At 37.1% G+C, this 23081-nt stretch overlaps 1 long non-coding RNA gene across 1 annotated transcript in view; it reads right to left on the reverse strand.

Moving 5' to 3' along the window:
* Nucleotides 1-23081, reverse strand: part of LOC141577724 (uncharacterized) — a 76910-nt gene that overhangs the window by 52005 nt on the left and 1824 nt on the right. Inside the window, exon 2 of the long non-coding RNA XR_012507077.1 lies at nt 17983-18055. This is a non-coding gene — a long non-coding RNA (uncharacterized LOC141577724). The remainder of the gene's footprint in view (nt 1-17982; nt 18056-23081) is intronic.

Consider the following 23081-nt stretch of genomic DNA (forward strand, 5'->3'; position numbering starts at 1 on the left):
GAAATTTTAAAAACACATAAACGTATTGAATTTTAAAAGCTCAGACCAGCTAGAAGTCAATGTGTCCTGACAGTATGCTGCAGAAAATAGATTTGTCTGTGATGATTATATAGCTGGTAACAGAATATTGGCCAAAACTGCTTCAATTCTATGTCTCATCTGCAAGATACTCTTCAAACTCACCTCATCATGAAATATTCCTTGACAAGTGAAACCTGGCTCCAATAATGACTATTCTGCCTCTCACTTCTTTTCTGCCTAATAAATCCAGCATCCAGGCATACAAACTGTACATAATATTTTGAGACACTGTAATGTGGATAAGACACTTCGTAAACAGGAATATAATCATAATATGCAAATGGCTTCTAGTTAGAATTTATAGAATCATACTTTAATTGGAACATGGGTATAAAATAGATGTTAAAAAGACAAAAGTGCATCTCACAGTCAACAACGAAAATTTAACAGTGAAAACATGGAAGCCACCTAAATGTCCATTGACAGATGAATAGATAAAGAAGATGTGATATATATATTCACATACATAACACACACACACACACACAATGGAATAATAGTAATTTGGTGCAGCCACTATGGAAAACAATATGGAGAGTCCTTAAAAAACTAAAAGTAGACTTGCCATATAATCCAGCAATCCCAGTCCTGGGCATACATCCAGAGAAAACTCCAATTCAAAAAGACACATGCACCCCAATGTTCACATCAGCACTATTTACAATAGGCAAGATATGGACGCAACCTAAATGTCCATTAACAGATGACTGGAAAAAGAAGTTGCGGTGTATGTGTGTGTGTGTATATATATATATCAGAGACAGCAACAGGAAGTTTGCAGTATTAAATGGGGTAGGTAGGGTATGTCTCCTGGAGGAGATGTCGTTGAAGGAGGTGAAAAACAGCCGCAAGGTTATCCATGGATAGAGCGTATCAGTAGGGAGCAAGAAACAGTAGGAAGGCTACTGTGGCTGGAGCAGAGTGAGCCAGCAGACAGTAGTAGGGTCTAAGGAGAAATTGAAAATTGGAAGCCAGACCATAGAGGGCCTTTCAGGTCCTTATAAGGACTTTAACTTTTACTCAGTGTGAAGCTTTCAAATTCCAAAACTAAACAGAAGATCCTAAAAGCTTCCAGACAATAAACACACACACACATACCCCATAAGTTACCTACAGAAAAACAGGAGTCAGATTGTAATTGGAACTCTGGATATGTTAGAAAACTGTGAAGGAAAGCGTTTCAAGTTCTAAGGGGGAAATATTTTTAACCTAGGCTTCTATGCATACCTATCCAGACACAAATAGCAGGCAGATAATAAAGATATTTTCTCTTTGGCAGTTAGTTGATGGTATGCCTCCACTAAATGAAGGCATTAAAAAAAATACATGCGATCCAAGAAACTGGCTCCAACCCAAGAAAGCAGTGAAGCAAAATCACTGGACAACAGCTGAGCAAGAAGACTAAAGATGATCCAGGTCAGACTGGAGCCAAAAAGAAAGGCCCTGGGAAAGAAGTCTCTGATGAGGAAGGGGGAAGTATTAGGGCACATTCATGTCTGTGGGCTTAGGGAAAGCTTGAGTATATAGGAGGCAATTGGTAAGATACAGAAATGAAGAATGCATTCAGACTCCTTTGAGTGATCGTAGCATTAAACCTAGAGTAAGAAATACAGTTCTAGCCTACCACTTGGCTTCTCAGTGAGCTACGTTTTTTATAAAACAAAAAAATAAATTAGTCATGAAAATGCAAATATTTCATTGATTTTCAGCTTAACAACACAAAATAAATATACACTGACCCAGATAAAGGGAAGGGTAGGAGCAGTAATGTCCTTATCTTCCAGAGAGGAAAGACTCTAGTTCAGGGGTTGCAAACTCATATAGCCCAGCAGGCAAAGTAAATGAGGGCAGTTAGCACATGTCCTATCTAAATGGGACAGCAGTGCCTCAGCTCCAAAGGATTGTTGACATGAAGAAACAGAGACCTAGAGATTCCAGTTTATCCAGAAAAGCCATAATCTGGGTTTCTATGGAAAATCTTTAAATGGTGACAACTACTTTAAAACATTTTGAAGTATTATTAGGGCCAAACAATGCCAGATCCAGCCTGAAATCTCCAGTTTGTGACATTGCTATAGCAGATGGATAAGAAAATTAAGTAAGGTGTTTGAAGGTAGAGTTGACCAGTGGAAAAGCTGAGCTGGTAGCAGCAGCTGTAAAACATGGGAGGGCACTCTTGCCATTTCTATTTAACATGTATTGGAAGTCTTAGCCACAGTAATCAGACAAAAAAAAAAAGGCATCCACATTGGAAGGGAAGAAGTAAAACTGTCACTATTTGCAGATGATTAAATACGACATAGAAAATCCTAGTCTCCACCAAAAAACTATTAGACCTAATAAATGAATTCAGTAAAGCTGCAGGATACAAGATTAACACACAGAAATCTGTTGCTTTTCTATACACTAATAATAAACTATTAGGAATAGAATTCAAGAAAATCATCCATTTACAATTATATCAAAAAGAATAAAATACCTAGGAATGAAATTTACCCAGGAGGTGAAAGACATATATGCTGAAAACTATAAAACATTGATAAAGAACATTGATGAGAATTCAAAGAAATGGAAAGATAACCCATGCTCTTGGATTGCAAGAATTAATATTGTTAAAATGGCGATACTACTGAAAGCAATCTACAGATTTAATGCAATCCCTATCAAAATATGCAGGGCATTTTTCACTAACTAGAACAAATAATCCTAAAATTTATATGGAACCACAAAAGAACCCGAGTAGACAAAGCAGTCTTGAGAAAAAGAGCATGGAAGTATCACGCTTCCTGACTTCAGACTATGCTACAAAGCTAGAGTCATCAAAATAGTACGGTTCTGGTACAAAACCAGACACATAGATCAATGCAACAAAATAGCAAGCCCAGAAATAAACACACACATCTATGGTCGATTAATCTATGACAACAGAGGCAAGAATATACAATGAAGAAAAGCAGACTTTTCAATAAGTGGTGCTGGGGAAACTCGACAGCTTTGAGTAAAAGAATAAAATTAGAATATTTTCTCATACCATATACAAAAATAAACTCAAAATGGATTAAAGACCTAAATGTAAGACTGAAAGCCATAAAACTCCTAGAAGAAAACACAGGCAGAACACTCTTTGATATAAATTGTAGCAACATTTTAAAAAAATCTGTCTTCAAAGGCAAAGGAAACAAAAGCAAAACTAAACACATGGGACCTAATCAAACTTAAAAGGTTTTGCACAGCAAAGGAAATCATGAACAAAACAAAAAGGCAACCTACTGAATGGGAGAAAATATTTGGAAATGATATGACTGGTAAAAGGTTAGTATTCAAAATATATAAGCAGCTCATACAACTCAATATCAAAAACACAAGCAACCCAATTTAAAAATGGGCAGAAGACCTAAATAGACAGTTTTCCAAAGAAGACATACAGGTGGCTATCAGGCTCATGAGAAGATGCTCAACATAACTAATCATCAGATATATGCAAATCAAAACCACAGTGACGGGGGAGGGTATAGTTCAGTGGTAGAGTACCTGCTTAGCATGTACAAGGTCTTGGGTTCAATCCCCAGATCCTCCATTAAAAAGAAAGAAATAAACCTAATTACCTCCTCCCCAAAAAAAGAACTAAAAAAATCAAAGGAAAAAAACCACATTATCACCTCACACCTATCTGAATAGCTATCATCAAAAAGACCACAAATAACAAACGTTGGCAAGGATGTGGAGAAAAGGGAACCATAGTACACTGTTGGTGGAAATGTAAATTGGTGTAGCACACTATGGAAAAAAGTATGGAAGTTACTCAGAGAAAACAAAAATAGCACTATCTTGTGACCCAGCAATTCCACACCTGGGCATATATCCAAAGAAGATGAAAACTCCAATTCTACAAGATATATATTCACCTATGTTCATAGCAGTGTTACTTACAATAGCCAAAAGACTATAATTTCAGAGATCATTTCTATAGTTTGTTACAATAGCCAAGATATAGAAACAACAAAAGTATCCATCAACAGAAGAATGAATAAAGAATATATAATACACATATACAATGGAATATTTCTCAGCCGTAAAAAAAGAATGAAATTCTGCCAATTGCTACAACATGGTGGATTTAGAGGGTATTATACTTAAAGAAATAAGTCTGACAAAGACAAATACTGTATGGTATTATATGTGGAATCTAAAAAATAAGTAAATGAGTATAACAACAGAAACAGACTCACAGATACAGAGAACAAAGTAGTGGTGACAAGTGGGGAGAGGGAAGGGGAGGGGCAAAATAGCAGTAGGGTAATTAAGGAGTACAAACTAAAATGTATAAAGTAAACGCGCTACAAGGACTTATTATGCATCACAGGGAAACAGCCATTATGTTATAACTTTAAATGGAGTATAATCTATAAAAATATTGAATTATTATTTTATATACCTGAAACTAAATATTATATTGTAATTCAGCTGTGTTTCAATAAAAAAGCAACACACATACACAGACACACACACAGACACACACACAGAAGGGCCATATTTTGAAGTCAGGCTAGGGAACTTACCTTAAAGCTGCATTGTCATTACAAGCATTCGATCTGCATTTATGTCAGGAGGGGCTAGCAGAAGTTATGGGAGCTAGAGTTCCTCTCCCCCACTTTCCCACTTCTGAGTGCCAACGCTGGACAATAGCGATGAAATTATTGTTAAGAAGGAGGAAGAGAGAAGGTTTAAGTGTGCAAATCCTCATGTATCACCATAAGAAATTAAATGCCAATGTCTAAATTAATATATTTTTATTTTTAAAAGCACTAAAACACGTTACTTAAATATTTGAGGAAGAACTAAAAAAGATAAGTTAACTTAAAAATGGTTGTCACAACACATAACAAAACTGCTTCTGCATTTACCTTTTGCCCAGCAACCCTACTTCTAGGAAATCTACATTGAAGACACATCCTAACATTATAGAAACACGTATGCACAAAGTTTGTCACTGCAGCACTGTATAATTGCAAAATACCATAAACAACCTAATTGCTCATATGTAGGAGATTGGTTTTATAAACTATATATGTACTCTCAGAGTACTAGGTAGCAGAGAAAAAAATTTTAATTTTTTTTTGAGATCAAGTTCTATATAAACTGATATGGAGTGATTTCTCAGGTATATTGTTAAGTGAGTAATGCAAAGTTCAAAAGAGTATCTGTAAGAGGGGAGGATATTGCTCAAGTGGTAAAGCACATGCCTAGTATATACAAGATCCTGGGTTCAATCCCTAGTACCTCCTCTAAAAAAATAAACAAATAAATGAACATAATTACCTCCCCTGCCAAAAAACTATCTGTACTATGTATGACTGAAACATTATGCTGTACACCAGAAATTGACACAACATTGTAAACTGACTGTACTTCAATAAAAAGAGAATGCAAAAAAAAATTATCTCTTAAAAAAAAGGAGTATCTGTAGTATGGTATCTTTGCCTAAGAAAGGGAAATGTGAAATACATCTGTTTGCTTATTTTTGCAGAAAAGAAACACAGAAAGGGTAAATGAAAAATTAATGAAATTGGAGACCTACAAGGGGTGTGGTGGAATGGGGGTAGCAGGGACGAGGAGAGAGCAACACTTCTCTAAGTAAACCTGTTTGTACTTTTGGAATCATGTTAATGTTCTACATGTTCAAAAATAAAATTCAGCCAATGAAGATGAGAGTAAAAACCCAAAATTGAATGCAAACAAAAATAAGCAACTATATTTCAAGTGAACAACATAATCAAACTAAAGGGGAAGGGGGCACTAATACAAGGAAATTTTAAAACTGACTTGACTCTATGCCTGTAGTCTAGGGGAAATGCAAATCAATCTTGAACTGTTTTTAATTGGTTTGTTTTCGGTAGTAACCTGGTATAGTCATTCTTAAATAATTTTTGTATATTACAGGAATGAGCAAATGAGTTAACATGTTAGTGTTGTTGAGAGCTGGGATTGTCACTGAAAGAAGGGAGCTTAAAATATGAAATGAGTGAAGTCAAGGAAGAGCCCGGTGGGGTTGGATTGGAATTGGAGGGGAAGGTAGGTAGGTGGATAAGATGGACAGATAGATTAGCTAGGGTAGATGAGCTAGATTAGTTAGATTAGCTAGCTAATCCTATTGGCTCATGAGAGTCGATTGTGCATTTCTTTCCAGATACGTGTTCAGTAACTTGATAATAGTAGGTTGAAACCATCTAAGTGGGAGTATTTATACCATAAAAATTGGCAAATACTAAAAATCAGGGCTTCCCAGCCTCTTCCCCACTAGCTAGTTGTTAAATTTTTCCAGTTTTTAGACAGATAGATAGTTAAAGAGAGAGGTAGGTGGGTTTCCTAGCTCTGTCTGCTTAAAAGGCCTAGAAAAATGATACTCCAATAGAAATAAGTACATGTAATGTTCAGATCCTAATTTCTAAATTTCACTCCCCATTTAGAAAAATGACTAATTGCAGGGCTGCAGCAGGAATGGTACAAGGTGAGCTTATTTGTGACAAAAAGTAAGGACATGCTCAAAAAGTGATGTGGGTGTTTCATTAGGACACATGAGGCAGCTTGAAGGGTCACCCTCTATTAAATCTGGGGCATCAGTATAAGGACAGTAATGAATTGTAACCCATTGAATAAAATAGGAATCCATGAGTTCATACTGATCAGAGAAAGAGAAGGGAGGGAGAGAGAGGTCAAGTGGGTTCTCACAGTAGAATGTGAACTGATAAATGCAGGAGTGCTTAAATTATAAAATCAACACTTAGCAACAATACTAGTAAAGACTGGGTCAGGAAGTAATCATCAAGTGATACCAAATCCAGGGAGAAATCTGATGAGGAGCAGGAGCATGTCCGTGGTCTAAAGTCTCTCTCCACAAATTACTTATTAGTTGAAAGGGGGAAAAGGGTAACCTGCAGTAGAAAGACTGGGCCATGTGTTGACCATGTGATGGTATAACCAATGTGGAGCAGAGAGATAAAGTGTGTCTCCAGATAAGATGCTCTGAGAAGGAAATATTTTTATGTTGTTCCAGCTGGGTATGCACAACCTAAATCTAATGATAGGGAAACATCAGACGAACCCAAACTGAGAAAGATTCAAAAGTCTCAGTATCAAGGAAAGATTATGAAAAGACATCTCACCAAAGAAGATACACATATGACAAACACGCTCAGCATTACTAGTCATTAGGGAAATGCTTACAACCGCAATAAGACATTTCTACACACTTACAGAATCACTAAAATTAAGAAGATTGATCATTCTAAACGTTGGCTAGAAGCTGGAGGATCTGAAACCCTCCCACACTGCTATTGGAATATGAGATAGTACAACCACTCTGGAAAAGTTTGGCAGTTTCTTAAGAAGTCAAACATACACCTACCATATAATCCACATATTTCCTTACAGGTCTTTACCTACAAGGTAAACATGGCCACACAAGACTTTCACATGAATTCATCGCTTCAAATGTCCATCAACATGCGAATGCATGAACAATCTGTAATATATCCATACAAAGGCATAGTTCAACAATTATAAAATGGAATGTTGATGTATGCATCAGCACAGGTGAATCTCAAAATAATTATGCTGAAAAAGTAGCATATACTTTATCATTCCACTTATATAAGACTAAAAATGTAAACCAATCTAGTAATAGAAAGCAAAGCAGTGGTTGTACGGGAAATGGAGGAGATGGTGGGTGGCTGGAGGGAGAAGTTACACAGGGACATGTGGAAACCTGTGTACGTATTTCAAGACCTATCAAATTGTACAATTTATATACAGTATACTATAATGGTAATTTTATCTCCATAAAGTTTTAAAAAATTAAAAATGTAAAAATAAATGTTAACATTGTAAAAGGCAGAGAAAGGCCAAGGAAATATTTCGGAATAAAGGAGATTAATAGGAGTGACAAATCAGTACCTGACCCGGAGTTGGATCTTGCTCTTAAAGAGAATAAATGCTCCCAAGGACATTATGGGGACAGTTGACAAAACTGGAATATGAACTACTGATAGGATGAAATATTGAGCCAGTGTTAAGTCTCCTGAATTAGATAGTTGCACAGCGGTTGTTTAAAAGAATGTTAATCTTGTACTTAAGAAGTACATTCTGAAGTTTTTAAAGGTTAAGGGCCAAGATGTACTCAAATTATTCTCACATGGTCAAAAAAGTAATCATATGTCTGTCTATCTCTCTGTATATGTATATAGAGGATGATAAAGCAAATGTGGCAAAATATTAAAAAATTATAAATCTGGGTAAAAGGTAAAAAATTTTTTAAATTTAAGTGGTGGCCTCCGGTGTGTAAGGAGAGAACTGGTGTAAAGGATTATTGCTTTTTGGTTAAGCTTCTTTATACTCCTCTAGTTTTTAAACCATGTCTATATTTTTATTAAATTTAAAAATTTTCAGAGTCCTTTATTGACTTTTTTTTTTCTGATCACTAAGATATGTATTTGATTGCACCTGCTTTAAGAATTCCATGCTGAAATTCTCTATGGGGAACTTTTGATCTCCACACAGTCATTTTGGCTCCATGTATTTTCAGGGTAGTCAAGGCCCTAGAGTCTATCCCACTGAATATGATCCTTACAGACTGGGTGGCCCTCTATGCAAAGAGTATCCTTGGGTGAGGGCATAGCTCAGTGGTAGACTGCATGCCTAGCATGCACTAGGCCCTGGGTTCAATCCCCAGAACCTCCATGAAGAATAAATAAATAAACCTAATTACCCCCCCCAACAAAATCTTTTAAATAAACAAACAACATAAAATAGAAAATAAATGAAAATAAGTAAATTTTTTTTTAAAGAGTATCCTTGTATTTCCTCAGTTTTTACAAGAATATCTGTCCTTTGCTTAGCTCAGTTGGCCACTAAAGCTAAGGCTGGTACCTACTTAATGCAGAGAAGCTGCATTCCAGGTACTGGTCAGGAAACCACCCCAAACTCACTACCACTCAAAGTTTTATAAAAGCTCAATTGAGAGGAATAATAATTATGGACAGTGGTCTGCAGAATCTACAGTCCATTCTTCCCTCCATATAGCCTAAAATGTTTTCCTAAATTAAGCCAGACCAGCAGAGATCCACAAACCTGACCACATCTTCTGAAATCCCCACCCTTGCAGAATTACCTTTTACTGAATTTGGCTTTGGTGTTGGTTATACCTGATGACACAGTGAAGGATGTTGTAAGAAGCAGACCTATGAAACCCGGACAGCCTAACTAGAGAATAGTGTGCACTTCATTACATAGAGGCTTCTTTGTGAGGATTTACAAGAGAATTTTCTTCCTGGTCTCCCAACCAGAAATAATTATGCTACTCTTGAGCAACTAGTTTGTTTTTTATCTCCTGAACACTGAATCATGTAACTGATCGTTTTCCCTTCTCGATTTCGTCTGCCAAAAATCTTAGAGGTAAATTTGTGGTTGGTCTCTAGGTGGGATCTTACAATTTCTGCTTTGTGCATTAAGCTATTTCCAGCTTCATTGTTGAATCAGTGAAGCATGGTGGAGCCATAGTGCCCAGGTTTGAGCCCCTGAGACCTACCTCTTACTATTTGTATGGTCTCAGTCACTTCTCCGTGCCTCAGTTACCTCATCTGTAACATGGACAGAAAATATCACTGATCTCACGGGGATGTTGTCAGGATGAAATGAATTCACAGATGCAAAGTGCTTAGGATGCTTCCCCACCCACCGCCCCTAGCAAATGGTCTGTGTCTAGGCATTATTATTCCTATCTCATCTTGCCTACACTCACTTTTCCTTTATATTGATTTCCTCTTCCACCAATTTTTAATGTAGTCTTTTTCCTTTGTGATCTTGCCTACACTCACTTTTCCTTTATATTGATTTCCTCTTCCACCAATTTTTAACATACTCTTTTTCCTTTGTGTGTGTGTGTGTGTGTGTGTGTGTGTGAAGCATGTATTCAGATACAATGAAAGTCAGACACCTGACATAAAAGAAGATGTAGGACAGAAAAGGATGTTGTGGAAAAGCACTGAAAGGTTTTACTCCCCATATTGAATATACTTCAGTTAAAATAAAATCCTTGTTTTATTTCACCACAATTTAAACCGCACCACTGAGGTACACCATACACAGTCTATTTCTCAGCCACTTTTCTTTCTCACTGTCTCTGATGACAGCTGCTGGGAGGGCTGGCCTTGGACGTAGGTCAGAGATCATCAAAAGGATCCCTTGCTGGGCGGAAAGACTTTCTTCAAACTATCAGTTGCTATGATTTAGAGCTTTGTTCCTTGACTAAATCACAGCAAGGTTCCTCCTATTTTAATAAAAGTAACCCCTGGAAGATAACTTATATTAAGCCTTCTCAAGCACCTTGAGATTACTCTGTTGGATTTTAACTAAAAGCAGGTTTTAATAAGGGAAGGGAGTTAGTCAACAAATATTTACTCAGCACCCACTTGGGGCCCCACAGACACTGGAGACACACTAACACACTGTTCCCTCATGGAGCAGCTTAATGAAGGGAGACCAGGGGTAAACAGTGTGCCAGGTAATTAGGTCAAAAGGAAATCACAAAGCTGGAGCAGGGCAGAGTGTGATGGGGGCGGGGAGCAGATGGACGGATGCTACTGAGAGGGGGTGGTCCAGGAAGGCCTCACTGATGAGAGAAGAGGGATCAGCAAAGGCCTGTGCTGAGGGGATGGATTACAACTGAGGTTAGAGAGGAAAACCGCCCAGGGAAAGGAGACAGGGGTCCTGGGGTTGGCTTTGCTGGTTGCTGAACAGCAGTCAAGTTATGAGTCCTAATCTTGGCTCTGACGACTCCGTGCCCCGTCTAACTTCATCTTCCTGATGAGGGTAATAATGTTTGCTCTGTCTGTACCTTGGAGCTACTGATGTTTGAATTAATGTTTAGAGAATATTTTGAGCCCTACAGGCAAGAAACATTAGGAAAGCACAAGGTACAATTAGGTTGTTTTCCCAGTATTTTTCTCTTATTTCTTTTAGTTCTGGCTGGGTTTGGTTTTTTTTCTTTCATTAAGACAAACAAACAAATACACAAACAGAGCTGGTGGCCTATTCCTCCCTCTCTGTGAGCCAACCTCATAGGTCAGATTATACATTCTTCATCTGTCAAGGGCAGTCCTGAGATCATCCTCTATACTTTAGGGTCAAGGTCAACAAGAAACTGAAAAAGAAATTGTTCTTCCCTTTAAAGTAAACAAACTCTCTCAGCCTATCATTGCTGGACACAGTGTGTAGGGGGTTAACCCTTACCAGGAGGGCTCCCTTAGAGAATTTATTCTCAGAAAAGCAAAAGAGAAAAGGATATCACTGAGTCCTTAAGGTAGGAAAGAGAGCTGGGTAAATAAAATCTCTGGCAGCAACTGGCTTGTTTAATGTGTTGACTGTTCTAGAGAGGTGGACCAAACCCTGCGAGACATAATTTACTTTTTCTCGGTCTGAAAATTCAGTTAAACTCTTTCAAAACCCTCAGACTGTATTCTAACATCCTTCCATTTTCTTTTACACACAACAGTAGAGCGGAATAAACTTGGAGGAAACAGGATAATAGAGGGAGGGGAAAAAATTAGGAAAATTTTAGTCAAGTACTGAAATTGGGGGCAGCAATTTCATATTCATGAAAATATTTGGAATTCAAGTCTTTAAATTCCTAGGATAGGATTTTATAAACAACTTAAAAAATTTGTTTGAAGTTTTCTTTCTTTCTTTCTTTCTTTTTTTTTTTTTTTTTTTTTTTTTTTTGGTAGGGGCAGGTAATTAGATTTATTTATTTCCTTACTTATTTTTAATGGAAGTACTGGGGATTGAACTCAAGACCTAGTGCATGCTAAATACACTCTACAACTGAGCTGTAATACCCTCCCCCTCAAAACAACTTTTTATTATAGAAATGCCAAACATATACAAAAATAAAGAAAATACTTCAATAAGCAGCTGATTACAGCTTCACCAATATTCAACTTACTGTCAATGTGTTTCATCTACACTCAGATCCAACTCCCTGCGCTTCTGTGAATTATTTTTAAGCAAACCCCAATCACTTCATCACTTTTTCAATAAATACAGTCAAATTTCATTTTTCTGGATAGTTACATTCTATAAATTCATCACAAACACTCCATTAGCAAATACTGAACCACACTGCTTTTGGGGAAACAAAGAGTTTGGTTCCTGAGAGGCCTTGGTCACATTGTGGACAACTGGTCAACACATAGCCTTGTTTTATGTGTGTCTCTGCTTAAAGACACCTGATATATTTGATTTATTAACATTGAATACATGGTCAACAACACTATAAAGCATGACTGAAAGAGGTTTACCTAATGCACATATTTTCTCTGTAAGGTACATCACAGCCTTCTTGTAGTTGGGAACGTGAGACAGCACTTCAGCACTATGCTCAGACGGCATTTTAAACAGTAAACCCAACCAACAAGACGCACAAAAATGTGAAAACCGTGGCACTAAACAGACTGTGTGGTCACTTGTTTACGGTATGAGAACTGAACCTAGAAGGCTGAGAGCCACCTTGTTCAACCTCAGCTGAGCTCATGTGCATGGGGCAACTCCAATTGTGTACTGTTCTACACAGGTCTGCAAATGACCACAAAAGCATTGTGAGTACTGATTTGGGGGTCACAAATACGTTTTAGTGTGTAGGCAAATTCATAAATCCACAAATAATGAGGATCAATTATATTTTGACATGTATCTCATGTAAAGATTTCTTCTTATTAAAATAACCACAATACCACTTTTTTCTACTTCATATTAGCAATAAAATGGGTCTTTTGCAATGACATTTGTCATTCATGAATGCCACTCATTCAATAATGACAAATAATAACACTTATTAATTCAAACATTTATTGTCTACTGCTTGATTTAGTATTGGATGAGAAAAAGACAGTTAGAGCAATAATTACATAATGTCCCATCTCAAATATGATAGTAATTTCAAATACGTCATATCAAGTTTTTTAAAATTTTCTAATGTGGTTTTGAGGGCAAGATTCCTCGTCATCATGAGACTCCCTCCAGTATAATAATATAATATTATCAGGAAAGCATACTTTAATTCCTCACATTCTTGACTATTTGTTTGCTAACCAGATACTACGCTGTCCGCTTTCATACTTCTGCCTTTCATGTTGCTATATAAAAACCCCACTGGGGGGAGGGATGTAGCTCAGTAGTAAAGTACATGCTTAGCATACACGAGGTCTGGGGTTTAATCCCCAGTACCTCCGTTAAAAATAATAAATAAATAAATAAACCTAATTACCTCCCCTCCCCAAAAAATAATCAAGGGAAAATAAAAAAGTAAACAATCTCTTTAAACGAAAAAACACACACATTAATGCAACCATTTAGTTGTTTAAGGCCTGCTTAGTAACTGTCCATTTATAATTTGACTGAGATCCTGATTTATAATAGCAATTATATTTTTTGAAGGTGGCAAAATACAAGAGTTCCAGCAATATGATTTACCTGGGATAATCACCTAAAATATGGCAGTAAAGAACTTTAAAATATGTGGAAAGAAAATTTTCTATTGGCCTCTTGATATGCTCCTCTTAAAGCATCCTGGATCTCATTTTTAGGTTATCAGTGTATGAATGGCTTGATCTATAGACACTGGGAAACATGATAAGTGGTACACACACAAAGACTATTTCATTTTGGTTCTATTTTCAAATAAATTTCCCTTAAGCCTATTATTCCCAGACACACTTCAACAATGTCATGGAACAATCATGCTTTTTTGATGCTTCAAGTGTTAGAAATTCAAAACATATTCTTTTCTAAACAGTAAAACTATAATCCTCAGTTTAAACTCTCAATTTTAAATAGCAATGACTATTGTGATAAAAAAATGCATCATTTCAAGTAATTGCACTTGGCCTGTTATTCCTCTTTTATCATAGGAAAACTGCACTGCGGGACTGCCATATTTGAGCATTTAGTGTTTTTGTGTTCTAGACTCAAAAGTACTAGAGATTAAAAAATTGAGCAAGCCAGAAAATTCTTGTGAATAATTATTCACATCTGAACAAAACTATTCTAAACTAAAACAATCGTTATGAGATTGCCAATGGAAGAAGTTTAATATCTCCCCAGTGTGAAAAGCAGATTTTCCCTTGTATTCTTAGCTGCAACACATATTTCAGAAGAATCACTTCAATTGGCTTAAGAGAAAATAAAACCTTGATTAGGCCCAAGACTGGCTCAAAGCTCTTAGTTAAATAGAAAGTTCTTGCTCTTCATTTTTATTTTAAAAAATTAAATGAGATTAGAAGGGTTTTCAGCCTGGCCTGTAAGAAGCTTAGAAGTCACCACCCCATCCTAACAACAAAGCAAAAGCTGAACAAATTGAAAAATCAGCAATTCAGGGGCAGAAGTAGGGAATGAATGGGTGGAACACAGAGGATCTTTATGCAATGAAAATACTCTGTATGATATTGTAATGATGGATACATGTCATTATACATTTGTCCAAGCTCATAAATCTGCAACATAAGAGTGAAGCCTATTCTCAACTACAGTCTTTGGAGAGTTATGATGTGTCGGTGTAGGTCACCATTCATAACAAATGTATCACTTTGATGGGGAATATTGACAAGGAGGGGAGGCAATGCATGTGAAGGGGCAGGGAGTATATAGAAAATCTCTGTATCTTCCTTTCAATTCTGCTGTGAATCTAAAATTGCTCTAAAAAATTGTTTTGAAAAACTCAACAATTCTTCTTAGATCCATAAGGGAAATGGGGTCACAGGGCCAACCACTACCCCTCAAACTGAAAAGACCAACATGTGAAAATAAATCACACTAACACCAGTCAAAAGAAAGCAGGAGTAGCTATACTAATTTCAGAAAAAGCAGACTTCAAAGCAAGGAAAGTTATCAGGGATAATGAAGGGCAGTGCATAACGATAAAGGGACCAGTTCCCCAGTAAAACACAATCCTTCACATGTATGTGCTAACAACGGAGCATCAAAATGCATGCAGCAAAAAACTGATAGAACTACAAGGTGAGACAGATGACTCTACTATTAGAGTTGGAGACTTCAACACTCCCCTATGAGAAATGGACAGATCCAGCAAGAAGAAAATCAGTAAGAACGCATTTGCACTCAACACTACCATCAATCAACTACATATAATGAGCATCTATAGACTATCTCATCTCACAACAGCAGAATACACAATTCTTCTCCAGCTCACGTGGTCACATGGAACATTCACCAAGACAGAACACATTTGGGGCCATATAACACACCTTAACAGATTTAAAACAACAGACATCACACAATGTCTGCTTTCAGACCACTATGGACTTAAACTAGAAATCAGTAACAAAGATAACTGGGAGATCCTGAAATATGTGGAGATTAAACAATACACTTTTAAATAACATATGGGTCAAAAAGAAATCAAGAAAAATTTTAAAGTACTTTGAATTTAGTGAAAATGCAAATACAACTCATCAAAATTTGTGAGGTGTAGTGAAAGCAGTGTTTTGAAGGAAGTTTACAGCATTGAATGTATATACAGCTGACCCTTAAACAACACTGATTTGAACCGCACAGGTTCAATTATATACAGATCTTTTTTCAGTAAATACATATTACAGTACTAAATGATCTGTGATTGGTTGAATCCATAGAACTGCACATATGGAGGGGAGGGCCAACTATAAAGTTTTACCAGATTTTCAACTGCTTAGAGGGTCAGAATCCCAACCCACATTGTTCAAGAGTCAACTGTATTAGAAAAGATGATCCAAAATTAGTCATCTAAGATTCTCCCTTAGAAAACTAGAAAAAGAGTGCAAATTAAATCCAAAGCAAACAGAAGAAAATAATTAAAGGTAGAGCAGAAATCACTGAAAACAAGCAACAGAAAAAAAAAAACAAAACTAAAGCTGTTCTTTAAAAAGATCAAAAAAAATATGTAAGCCTGTAGCAGGGCTAACAAAGAAAAAAATAGGAAGGCACAAATTAATAATAACAGAAATAAAAGAGGGGACATCATATCTATTAAAGAAATTATATCAATAATTAAAAATCTTGTAAAACAGGAAGCATCAGGCTCAGAAAGGTTCACTGGTAATTCTATCAAATATTTAAGGAAGAAATTGTACTAATTCTCTATAATCTCTTTTAGAGGTTAGAAGCAGAGAAAAGACTAATTCATTCTGTGAAGCCAGCATTACTATAATACCAAAACCAGATAAAGACATTATAAGAAAACTACAGATTAATATTTCTTATGAACATAGATGCAGAAATCCTCAATAAAATATTAGAAAAATAAATCCAACAAGTTATAAAAAAATTATACATTATAACCAAGTGTGATGTATCCCAGGTAGGTTGGTTCAACATTCAAAGTCAAATAAGTAAAGGTAAAATGTCTAGGAGTGAAGAGTAAAAAGTGAAAACTAAAAACTACAATGTACAAAGTAGTAGTGAAAAAACTACAAAGTAAAAGTGAAAAATAAAATGGAAAGTAAAAGGTGAAAGCAAAAGTAAAGGTAAAAGTTAAAAGAAAAAGTAACAGTAAAAATTTAAAAGTAGAAATAAAAAGTAAAAGGTGAAATTAAAAAGCAAAAGTAAAAGCAAGGTGAAAAGTAAAAATAAAAAGTAAGGGTGAAAAGTTAAAAGTAAAAGTGAAAAGTAGACGTTAAGTTTAAAGTGAAAGTGGAAATTTAAAGTGAAAGGTGAAAGTAAAGTGGGAAATGAAAGTTGAAACTAAAATGTTAAAAGTGAAAGCAAAAAGTAGAAACTACTTACAAGTAAAAGTTAGAAATAAAAAAATGTGATCCATCACATCAACAGGCTAAAAGAAAAAAGGAAATCACATGATCATATCAACAGGTGCAGAAAAAAATTTTTTATATCCAACACCCAACGATGATAAAAACTCTCAGTAAGCTATGAATAGAGATGAACTTTCTCAATTTAGTAAAAAATATACATACCAAAAAAATCTATGTATGACCAACATTACACTTAATAATGAGAAACCTGAAGCTTTCCTACCAAGATCAGGAGCAGGGCAAGGATACTCCCCCCACCAGTACTTTCAACATTGTAATGGAAGTCCTAGCTAAGGGAGTAAGAAAAGAAAAAGATATAAGAGGTATACGGTTTGGGAAGGGAGAAATAAAACTCTTCATTTGCAGATGATGTGATCATCTACATAGAAAATCCTGAAGAATCAACAACAAAAAATAGGAAAACGCCTACAAGCAGTTATAGGAAGGTTACAGGACACAAAGTTAACATGCGAACATCAATCAGTTTCCGATACCGGCATACCTTGTTTAATTGTGCTTTGCAGATATTATGTTTTTTTAATTGAAGGTTGTTGGCATTAAAAAATACTTTGTTTCTTAAAAACTAGCAGTGTCTTTAGACTATTACATAAACTTAGTTGATAAAGCAGCAACAGAGTTTGAGAGGATTGACTCCAAGTTTGAAAAAAGTTCTACTGTGGGTAAAAAGCTAACAAACAGCACTGCATGATAGAGAAATGGTTCGTGAAAGGAAGAGTCAATTGATGCAACAAACTTCACTGTTGTTTTCTTTTAAGAAATTTTCACAGCCACCCCAACTGCAGTAACCATCACCCTACTCAGTCAGCAGCCATCAACACTGAGGCAAGACTCTCCACCAACAAAAAGATCACAATTTTCTGAGGCACTCAGATAATGGTTAGCCTTTTTTTTTCTTAGCAATATATTTTTAACTAAGGTATGTACACTGCTTTTTTAGACATAATGCTGTTACACACAATAGACTACAGTATAGTACAAACAACTTTTCTATGCATTGGGAAACGAAAAAACTCATGTGACTCACTTTATTGTGATATTCGCTTCATCGCAGTGGTCTGGCTCTGAACCCGCAGTCCCTCCGAGGTATGCCTGTATACCTGCAATGAACAAGTGGAATTTGAAATTTAAAAAACAATGCCATTTACATTTAGCATCCTCAAAATAAAATACTTGGGTAGAAATCTAACAAAATATGTATAAGATCTCTATGAGGAAAATGAGAAAGCTCTGAAAAACTGCAAAACTTTAAACTCCACTCTATTTTGTCTGTCCTGTCTACCTGTCCAACTTTATCTTCACTCTTTTTGATCCCCTTCCACTTCCATTCTCACCCACATACTATACACTCTGGCCATATTCAAACAATGCCAGGTCCTGAAAGCTCAGACCTTTTTTTTAATGTCTCTGTGTCTTTACACACACTATTCTCTCTACTAAGCTCTCACTAATAGTGATTAATATTAGGTATTATAAAGAACTATAAAAATGTTAATACAGCTGTTTGTCAGCTTAATAAAGAATAATGCAAGAAGTGAAGTATGTCAGGGCAATCTGAAGCACTCACTCTCAAAGGCAGGACCCTCTTCTTTCTGAAACTGCTATGATCGGGGTCATTGACGTATCTGAAGGTCCCTTTTCTGCCTTCCATTTTCTTGACCTCTCAGTAGCACTGATCACTGTCCAGTGAAGCTAACTCCTCTCCGGCTTCAATGACACTACATTCTCTTGGTCTTTCCCTTCCTCACCAGTCTGCTTAACTAGTCTGCTGGCTTCTCTCCTACTTGACCTCTAAACATTAGTGTAACTCAGACTCCATCCTCAGCCCTCTTGTCCTCTGCTTTTCTCCACCTACATCCACTTGTTGGACAGTCTTACTCATTCCCATGGCTTCAGATACCCTCTGTCCATCAATGAGCCCCACATGTGAGTCCAACCAGCTCCAAATTCTTTTATCCAATTGCCTTTTTGACATTTCCTTTTGGATATTTTAAAGGCATTTCAGACTTTACATAATCAAAACAAAACCTCTGTCTGCTCTTCCCTCCTCTCCAAAAAATTTTCTGTTCCTTCTCTATCTTTGCATCTCAGTCCAATGGCTCCACAATCACTCATACCAAAAACCTAGGAGAAATCTTTAATGCCTAGCTTGCTTCCCCCACTATATCCAATTCATCAGTAGGTCTTATTGATGCTACTTTCAAAATATATCCTGACTTCCCCTCCTTCCAGCTCCCCTAAACCTATTTTTAGCTTTAAGCATCTCCTGCCTAGATTTCCAAACAGCCTCCTAGCTGGACACCATGTTTGCACTTCTGCAATTTGTTATTCATCGATTAGTAAAGTGAGCTTTATAAAGGATAAATTGTATGTCCCTCTTTGACTGAAGAATCCCTCAATGGTACCCCATTTTACTCAGAATAAAATAAAACCCTTCCCAGGATCTACAACAATCTTGGTGATGTAATCCCTGCCACTTTCTCGAGCTCATCTGGCACTGCTCTCCCTCCTGCCCACTGCCCTCCAGCCACACAGGCCTTCTTTCTGTTCCGGAAAGTCCTCCAAGTCACTCTCCACCTCCAGGCCTTTGCACTCTGTTCCCTCTGCCTAGGATACTCTGTCACCAGATATGTGTTTGATGGGCTCCTTCTTCTTATTTAAATCTCAATTAGAATTATTACCTATGAAAGTCAATTCTTAAAAGATCTTGCTGCTTTTATTTAAAATAGTCTATTCAGGTGATTGTGCATATGGTGATTCTCTAAAGTAAAGCAGGAAACACATGAGAAGGACACGGTTCTGGAGAAAATGAGCTCAATTTAGAACTTGTCGAGTTTGAGATAGAATGCCACTAGGCATCTGAATGGATGGAAAAGGGATATGATTGAAAACGTAGTTACTTGTGCATAGGTGGGAGCAGAATGCATGAGAATAGGTAGGTTTGCCTCAGGAAATTAGAAAAGAAAAATAATAGAAGGACTGGTGGTAGAACACTATGAAATGACACGCATTTTACTGATGAATATAGAAAAGCTACCAAAAGGCCCTAGGAGACAAGAAGGAATAAGAAAACCAGTGAAGAATGGGAATAAAAAGCAAAAGAGAAACAAGTTTCCAGAAGAATGAAGTGATTAACTCCAATAAGAAATTAAAAGTATAAATAAAACAAAAAGGGTCCAGTGCTTTTGGAACTGATTAGTCATTGATGGCCTGGCCTAGAGCATCAAGCCAAACTGCAAAGAACGGGAGATAGAGAGTGCAGGTGATGGTACCCACCTGCTCTTTTATCAAGTGTCTGCCTCCTTCACCAGATCTTAAGCCCCATGAGGGGAGAGCCCAACCTTTCCCTTATATCCATGTTTTCCAGAAGTCATTACAGTGTTAGGCACATTGTATGCACCCCTCCCTTCAAAAGAACTCACCCAGTGAAAGGATGAGAGGGAGCAGCTGGGGGAGAAGGGGGAAGGGGGAAGGGCAGGAGGGGGAAGGAGGAAAAAGGGAGAGGAAAATGCAGGAAGGAAGGGAAAAAAGAGAAGGAGAAAGCCCAGCAAGGAAAGATACAGCCGTGGGTAGATGGAATCTGACAGTTTTCAAGATTGGGACACATTGAACATATTTCTACGTGGAGGCAAAAATAACCCAATAGGGAGAGTTTTCAGACAGAGGAAAGGGAAAGACAAATAGAAAGAAAGCTCAGCAAGAGGGTAGGAGATGGGCTCAAAAACTAGCAGAAGGATGAATTTCATATGGATGTTCCAGTGAAAATTAAGTTCAGTAAGACTGGCAGAATGTCCCTAATAAGCCACAGGTGATCTATAAAGGGTGATTTTTAATTATTTCATAATATTATTTATGTTGATTCAATCATGTGAATGTGATTGTTCATGATAAACCAATATTTATATCCGATTTTAAATTCCTTTTTTTAATTAAAAAATTTTTTTATTGAGTTAGTCAGTTTACAATGTAGTGTCAATTTCTGGGGTACAGCAGTTTTTCAGTCATACATGAATATGCATATATTTGTTTTCATATTCCTTTTTACCGTAAGCTACTACAAGATCTTGAATATATTTCCCTGTGCTATACAATATAAACTTGTTTATCCTGATTTTAAATTCTTGATTAAATTCTTAATAACCCAGCTGCATTTTGTACTCGTTCCATCAGAATTTTAATTTTGAGAGAAACTTTCTCCTATAGCTATAGAACACATGACCTTTGAAGGTGAGGTAGAAATATGACCACAAATAAAGAAAAAATACACTTATTTTTCACATAAAATAAACAGCTGAATCACAATTTTTTAAAAAAATTGTTCTGCTTCACCCATTTCAGAACCAATAGAGGGTGACAGAAGAAACTGAGAAATAAGATTTGTTGTTTGTTATAAAAAAGATTCCAGTCTAAGTCTCATCTATTTTAGTCCATGTCCTTTGAAGAAAAAAAACCTCCCACCTCCAGAAAAAAAAAAAAGAAAAAGAAACTGAATAGTTACTGAACTCTACTCCAGTGCTGTGCTAACGTTGTCAAATTTCTTGTTTACCAAAATTGAACAGTCACAACATTCGTCCTGCATGTTCCTCCCCAGAGGACAAGGCTCTACTCTGCCGATTTCTTTGTGCTTTCTAAAACCTTATTTTGGCCTCACCCCTCACCCATCGGAGCTTTACCTAATTTGAATCTTAGTTAAAGAAGGCAAGAAATACAAATTTATTTTAGGCTTCACAAACTAGGTGCCTAACTAGGACCTCACATCAGATCCTTCATCTCCGTTTCATAGGGTATTTATCAGGGTTGACTTTAGAGATCACCATTTTGTAGGAAAATAGTGAGACTCAGGAAGTCAGAGTGACTTCACCACATGCCATGAGTTGTCGATAAAATTAAGGACTAGCTCTCAGGTTTTCTGACTCCAAGAACAGTTCATTTCCCACTACCCACAGGTGCCCTTTTGAAATACTTGCAGATACATGTGGCTAAAAGATTGCATTATGGGGGAATAGTGTATCCCATCTGATTCTTCTAAAATAAATTTTGAATCCTACTTTTTCTTCATCTCAATCATACCTACTTCCACTCATTCAGAAGCTAGGATCTGTTTGTTGATAACCAGAGCCTACGTTCCCATTTTGCTTCGGGTCTGTTTATTGCTTATTGATGTCTCCTGCAGTGAGGACAGGCTCTCTGAACAAAGGGGAAGCCTGCAGTGGGCACTGGATTTGCAGAGCTGGTAAGTCTAGAGAGAACTTTGAAACAAATGGCTTATTAGGATTTGTGGCTGGTTTTTGTTTTGTGTGTAGATTCCTGTCACGTGAGTTATTGAGAGTTCTATGTGGGCCCTATTGGCTGCTCCACTGGCATCCATGCCCCCCCAAACCAAATCACACACCTCTTCCACCCCCCAGAACCCCTCAGCCCTAACGTATCTTGTCCCAGCACTGGGTCCACTCTGACAACTCCCCAGGGGGAGCCTGCCTGTGCTTCGGGCACTCAGCTCCACCAAGGCGCCCTGCCAACAGGGAGCCTTCCTAGGTACCTATTCACTCCCCCACCCCCACCCCAAACACACACACAAACAACTCAAGTGCAGGGGCTTTCACACTCCAGAATCTCTTCTGATCAGTGGGAGATGGGAGCTACTGGGTAGATTTTTCCACCTTTTGCTCCACCCCCATCATAGCCCTGAACACAGTCTCTCTTAGATTCAAGCAAGCCCCTTTTTCCTTAAGCCCCAAGAACACAGTCTTTTGAAACCCCATTCCTTCATTCTTGTTTCTTTTCGGAGTTGAAGTTGGGTCATTCTAGTTCTCCTAGAGAGGAGAGTGAAGAAGGGAAGAGACGCGGGGAATGTAATGCTTATAAAAGCCTGACACATGGTCCATCCCAGAGAGATGTGGCGTGACAAGGGGGACACAACCCAACACCATCCTTTACTTACATTTCTTGTCACACTGGGGAGACTTGACAACACTTGGAAATTTCCTTTAAATCCTCTTCCATCCATTAGAGCTTTCCCTAGTCTCCTGAAACTTCTTTGGTAAAACTTCTCCGCCCAACCTGGACTTTTACAAGTTCAAACCTTATCCTCTTCAACTTTTATAACACTCTCAGCTTAACTTTTTT

Source organism: Camelus bactrianus, chromosome 5 (assembly GCF_048773025.1).
Source record: "Camelus bactrianus isolate YW-2024 breed Bactrian camel chromosome 5, ASM4877302v1, whole genome shotgun sequence".
NCBI classification, from domain to species: domain Eukaryota; kingdom Metazoa; phylum Chordata; class Mammalia; order Artiodactyla; family Camelidae; genus Camelus; species Camelus bactrianus.